A 6,631-nucleotide genomic window follows, 5' to 3' on the forward strand; every position below is an offset into this window, starting at 1 on the left:
AAAACTATGGAGAAGATCGTGGAAAGGCATATAAGGGAAGAGTATTTATCTATAAATCCACTCCACGCCAACCAGTATGCCTACCAACAAAATAAATCCATCACACATGCATTACTCAGTCTTACTAATAAAATACAGGAGTCTGTAGATTGCAAAGAATTTGCGGTGGGATGCTTTCTTGATATTGAGGGAGCGTTTGACAATACTGATCACTCACATATCGAAAGATGCCTCCATGACAGAGGAGTAGATGATACGACACGCACATGGATAAGCAATGTACTAAGAAATAGAATGGTTAAATCCACTCTCGGCAATGCCGAAATAAAAGCACATACTGTAAAAGGATGCCCACAAGGGGGTGTATTATCCCCACTCCTGTGGTCAATTGCAGTAGACGAGCTCTTGCATCGACTCAGTGCCAAACATTTCGAGGCACAAGGCTATGCTGACGATATAGTCATACTTGTCAGGGGTAAATATGAAGACATCATCTCATATCGACTCCAACAAGCCCTGAACATCGTTAGTAGATGGTGCAGTGAAGTAGGATTAAATGTAAATCCTAAGAAAAAAGTCTGGTAGTCTTCACAAAGAAAAGGAAGAGAGTACTTTCCAATTACCATTCCTAAATGGAGAAGAGCTATCATCCGTTACCCAAGTAAAATACCTGGGAATGATTCTAGATGAGAAGTTGACGTGGAATTTTCATGTAGACAATGTTATACGAAGAGCCAGAGAGGCATTATGGACCAGCAGAAACCTCATTGGTAAGCACTGGGGCCTTAATCCAAAACTCAGCCTTTGGATGTACACATCTATTGCCAGACCAATTGTAACTTATGGGTCAGCTATCTGGTACAAAAAAGCACAACAGAAGATTGTAATAGATAAACTTCGTAAGCTGCAGAGATTAGCCTGCATAATGACAAGTGGAGCGATGAGAACTACCCCGACAGCAGCCCTAGAGGTTGCATTGGGGCTCCCCCCACTTCACCTACTAGTCAAAAAGGAAGCAATGACTTTTATGGCCAAGCTACAGTTGACTAGCAATCAATCAACAAGACTACTCGATAACTCCCTGTTAGGTAGGGAAATGCAAAGAGAGGAAGGACTAAATATCACCATATCTGACATTTGCTTACCTAAATTCAACTTTCACCAAAAGTTCCTAATACTAATACCAGACAGAAATGAATGGGAACGGAACATACCTCCATTCGCTGGAGACTACCATCTGTGGTACACGGATGGCTCCAAAACGATGGAAGGAGTGGGGGCGGGAGTATATGGAGTAAGACCTAAAGAGGAAATATTTGCGAGTATGAGTAAAGAAAACTCAGTTTTTCAGGCTGAAGTACACGCAATTGAATTATGTCTCAGGGTATATAAAGGTAAACCCGTCACGGGAAAAAACATATATATCTTTTCTGACAGTAAATCGGCACTCCTGGCACTACGCTCACCTCGAGTAACCTCAAAAATAGTGTGGGAATGCCTTCTACTTCCCAAAGACCTTGCTGAAAAGAACAGAGTCCACTTAATATGGATTCCAGGGCACAGCGGTTTTGAGGGAAACGAAAAAGCAGATGAACTAGCGAGAAAAGGGGCGGCCTCATACTATATTGGGCCACAACCATTCTGCGGTCCTTCGTGGAGCTTTTTCAAACTTAAAACTAATGAATGGTTGGAAAAAGCAGCTCAGAATGATTGGGATAATACAATTACCTGCAGACAAGCAAAAGAATCCATGCCGTTTCGATCAAAAGCCAGAACTAGGGAGCTACTTATGCTGAACAGAAGTGGCATCCGACTTGTCACAGGTTTTCTAACTGGACACTGCGGAGTTAAAAAACATTTATTGAATCTAGGTATCACTGGAGACGATAGCTGTAGACTTTGTTACGAAGAAGAGGAAACAGCAGAACACATATTGTGTCACTGTGATAGTCTTGCAAGACTCAGACTTCGCTACTTATCCATTGCCTATCCGCTTATAACGGAAGTAGGCAACATCTCTCCAAAGGACATACTGGCATTCTTAACTGCCACTCGTCTATGGAACTGAAGTGGGTATGTCACAATAATCCTCGAGGATGCAGTGACGCGGAGACTACTTCCCAACCCTTTTTTGAGAAAAAAAAAAAAAAAAAATTCATATTCATATTATTCCACAAAGAATTTAATTTACACATATTTTCTTTTTCTTTTATCAATATTTATGAATTCTAACTAGTATTAACAATTTTACACAATATTTCTGCGTATATATATATTTACATTCTTCAAAAATATCTTTAATTTATATACATGTTTCTATTAATAATCATATACTAAACATACCGTGATTATACGGTTTCATTCATTTCTTTTCAAAAAAAAAAACAATATATATAAAAAAAAACTCCCTAACCAAAGGGCAAACAATTGAATAGAACAGAAAGAAAAAAAAAAATTGAATAAAATTAAAACCAAAACAAGTCCAGTGATTACTCCGGAATATTATTATTTAATCAACGTAGGAACAATATCAGTGAGACTACAGATTTTAAGAGAAAAAAAACCAAAAAAAAAAAATTGTAGCACTAATAACAAAAATAAAAAAACCACCAAAAAAAAAAAAGTCAATTATAAAAAAACATTTAATATTTAGCAGTGAAACTTAGCTACCGCATTTAAATTTGCTATTTGCTCACATAGCTTACCTTACAGCCGCAGAAATGACGTCACTCCAGCCACCGCTGATCTAGCTATAAATTACAAACTACAAACAAATAAGCAAAGAAATAAATATATATTGGTGATTATAAAGGATTTTCTTTTTCTTTTCTTTTTTTTTTTCTGTTCTGATATTTCTATCACTTTGGTACAATATGTATAATTCAATATGTATACAATATGTATAATATGTATAATTCCTGGGAGTGACGCAAAAAAAAATTATTGTAATAATCAAGTCACTCAAATCAGTTTGGCATTAACTATCTATTCTTTTAAATGATCAAAGAGCAACACAAAAAAAAAATATAATGATTTAATATAAAATTGATAATAGACAAAAAAAAATAAATTTAATAATAAAAAAAATTGAAAATTATGCAATTCGATGCTTTAAAGTTCTTTTTGTTTCTATATTCAAGCTGTGTCCTTAAGAGCTGGAATACCTGGCCACCGTTGTATCCTAACGGTGGATCCTGCTGCCGTTACCGTTCTCAGTTTCCGTTATTTCCTTTTATGTCCGTTAGAGGTTGGATATGATGATTTTTTTTCTTTTTTTTTTCTTAATTTATGCGGTGGAATTTCAAATCTTCGCGTAGCCTTTTCTCGCCTGATGATTAAATTAATTGTACTTATTGGCTGTAATTTCTTTTAAATTCCAATTTTTACTAATTTTAAACAATTTTTGTTATATATTTGGCTATTTCTCGACTTTAACCACTTCTGATAGTTTTTATTAAAAATTTTAGTTAATTTGTAAAAGCAAATTCTCGTTAAATCTTTGTGTTTTTTTGCACTTTTAATAAATTTTTAGAATAAAAACGAATTTTTGTTAAATCTTTGTGTCTTTACGCACTTTTAATAAATTTTTAGAATAAAATGAATTTTTGTTAAATCTTTGTGTTTTAAGCACTTTTAATAAATTTTTAGAATAAAACGAATTTTTGTTAACTCTTTGTGTCTTTACGCACTTTTAATAAATTTTTAGAATAAAAACGAATTTTTGTTAAATCTTTGTGTCTTTACGCACTTTTAATAAATTTTTAGAACACAACAAATTTTAAATAGTTTTTAATCTTTATTCGTTTTTAATAAATTTTTATAATAAAAATTTTAAATAATTTTTAGTCTTTATTCACTTTTAATAAACTGTCTTAAAATTTTCTTTTATCGGTTTTTAATGATCCGAAATGCACCACTTGCCGTACTCGAAAAATACAAAAAAAAGAGACCGAAACAAGCTTCCGCTGGCTATTTTATAGTCAGTTTGTCTAACTGAAAATCTTCCTGCCACGTTAGTGATCCTGTTAACTCTTTGTTTACCGTATAACGCTCTTGGAAATTTTTCACCACTCTCCTAGTTGGCTTTGCTGGTTTTTGTTTTGTGTTTATTTATTTGTTTGAGGGTGATGACCTCTAAGAAAGCTTACTTTATGTTTTCCTTCCAATAAAGCTAAAATTTGTCTTAAGTGTATCAATGTATTATTTTTACTTGGCAATACTATATTGTTATGACTAAGTCAAACTTTATTGGAGCTTTAGTGAAATTCGCCCTACCGATATTGAACAAAACAAACAAGACTCGAAACTAAAAGCTTTACTTTTCGCCTTCCTTAATTACTACTTTGTTTACTTCTATTATTTTTTTTTTTTTTTAATTGATAGCGTGCGCGCAATGCACGTTGAATTTCTTTATCAAAAAAAAAGAAAAATAATTTTTTTCTTTTAAACATAATTTTGGTGATATTCTTATCGTGAAGTGTGTGTAGTCAATTAAATTAATAATTCTTCTAATTAATTAGAAGTGTGTGTAATAATAAGGAATACTACGTAAATACTATAGTGAATTCTAAATTACAATGAGTGATGGAGGCAGTCGCTACACCGAATACCCCTGGATGCCGCAGGAGACCCGAGGTAATGTCTGACCATATTAAGTAATCCTACTTTAATAATGCCTTAATTTTCAAACAGGCCTACATAACAGGATCGATCGTGTCGATGTTGCCTGCAACATGGAACACACTCGTAAGAAATTTACATGTAGGCTCTCTTTTATTTTTTTTCTTAGTTGAATTTATTTGTATTTTTGTGCCCAACGTGTGGCTTCGACCCACGCCCTATGTTAGAGTCTCATGCTCTACCGACTGAGTTATTGAACGCTTTACATATTCATTACTATATTCCTTTTCTCTTCATTATTTAATAATGCAAAAATAAAAACACAGGTAAAACAAAAGTCTTAAACAAAAAACAAAAAAATAAAATTCGTATATTTATATACAAAACATATCTTTCGCATGAAAAACTCCAATTTTTTTTCCGTGCATATTGCCTAATTCATAAAGAGCATTTCCAATCGATTTTATAACTATACATTTTACGTTTTTCTTTCCCAGCTTAGCATTATATCCTTCACTTTGATTGCTTTGCTTGAAATTCCGGCGGTACACCACTTGTCCTTCCTTAAATTGCACCAGTTTTTGACGCGTTCTACTATTATATATTTGTTCTGCTTTATCATGAGCCAGTTTCAATTGAGCGGTTAGCTTCTCACGTATAATTTGATGTTTGTCAGATCCCTGTAGTATATTAGATTCTCCAGTCTGAAGCGTTGCTAACTTCCGATCAATTTTATAAGTATCCCCGTGCTGTACCATATGTGATCCAAATACCGCTAAATAAGGCGACACTCTCGTAGCACCGTGCGTAACACTTCTTATCGCGAATGCTGCATCACTCACACACTGGTCCCAATTTTTCTGGTTATCACTTACATATGCTCGGATGATTTGTAATATGGATCGATTTACTCTCTCTGCCGCATTCGCTTGAGGTGAGTACACCCCTGTCCTAATGTGGTTTACTCCATATTTATCTAAGAATACCTTGAACGTTTCAGCTACAAATTGCTTACCATTATCGGAATGAACATACTCTGGCACTCCAAACATGTGAAACACATCTTTCTCCAAGTATTTCACAACATTTGAAGCTGTGGCTGCTCTCATTGGTTTTAGAAAGACATATTTAGAAAAATGATCTAAACAGACAAATAATACTGTGCTCCCTTCCTTTGACCTAGGATATGGTCCCATAAAATCAATGTAAAGACGTTGGAAAGGTTTTTCCGTAATAAATTGTTTACCCATCATGGGCCGTTGCATTCTATTAGTAGCTTTCGATGTATTACAGGTATCACATGTTTTTACAAATGCATATACGTCACTTACCATACCTGGCCAGAAATATCGCACTCTCAATCTTGACAATGTCTTATGAATTCCTCCGTGACATGCTGAAGGGGATGCATGCACCCTCTGTACAAGTTGTTTATGCAATTCTGTCGGCACCCACAACTTCCAGGTTGCATCTTCCTCATTTAAGTTACCGTTTCTAAATTCGGTTCTCTTGTATACATAACCGTCAGATATGCATAGATCAGGTAGTTTGTTCTGCCCTTCTTCAATGGTTTTTAAAAGTTTTTGATATTCCTCAGTAAAAAAAAATTCTGACTTGAGATCAACATCAAGCTGTCGTGATTCCAAATGAAGTTCTTCCACAAACATCCGTGATAGAGCATCTGGAACAACATTTTGCGATGTTCTACTTCAAAATGGAAACCCTGTAGTTTAAGACTCCATCGGGCCAGTCGGCCGGACAGGTCTTTCTGATTCATGAGCCACTTCAAACTAGCATGGTCTGTTATTATGGTGAATGATAATCCTTCTACATAAGCCCTAAACTTTTTCACACTCAAAACTGCTGCATAACATTCCAACACTGTGACACTGTAATTTTGCTGTGCCTTGTTTAGTTTAGCTGACATGTATGCGATTGGTCTTTCATTCCCTACATCATCTACTTGAAACAAAACTCCTCCCACGCCATCACTGGAAGCATCACATTGGAT

This window comes from Teleopsis dalmanni, chromosome 1, assembly GCF_002237135.1.
Source record: "Teleopsis dalmanni isolate 2A chromosome 1, ASM223713v2, whole genome shotgun sequence".
Lineage (NCBI taxonomy): Eukaryota > Metazoa > Arthropoda > Insecta > Diptera > Diopsidae > Teleopsis > Teleopsis dalmanni.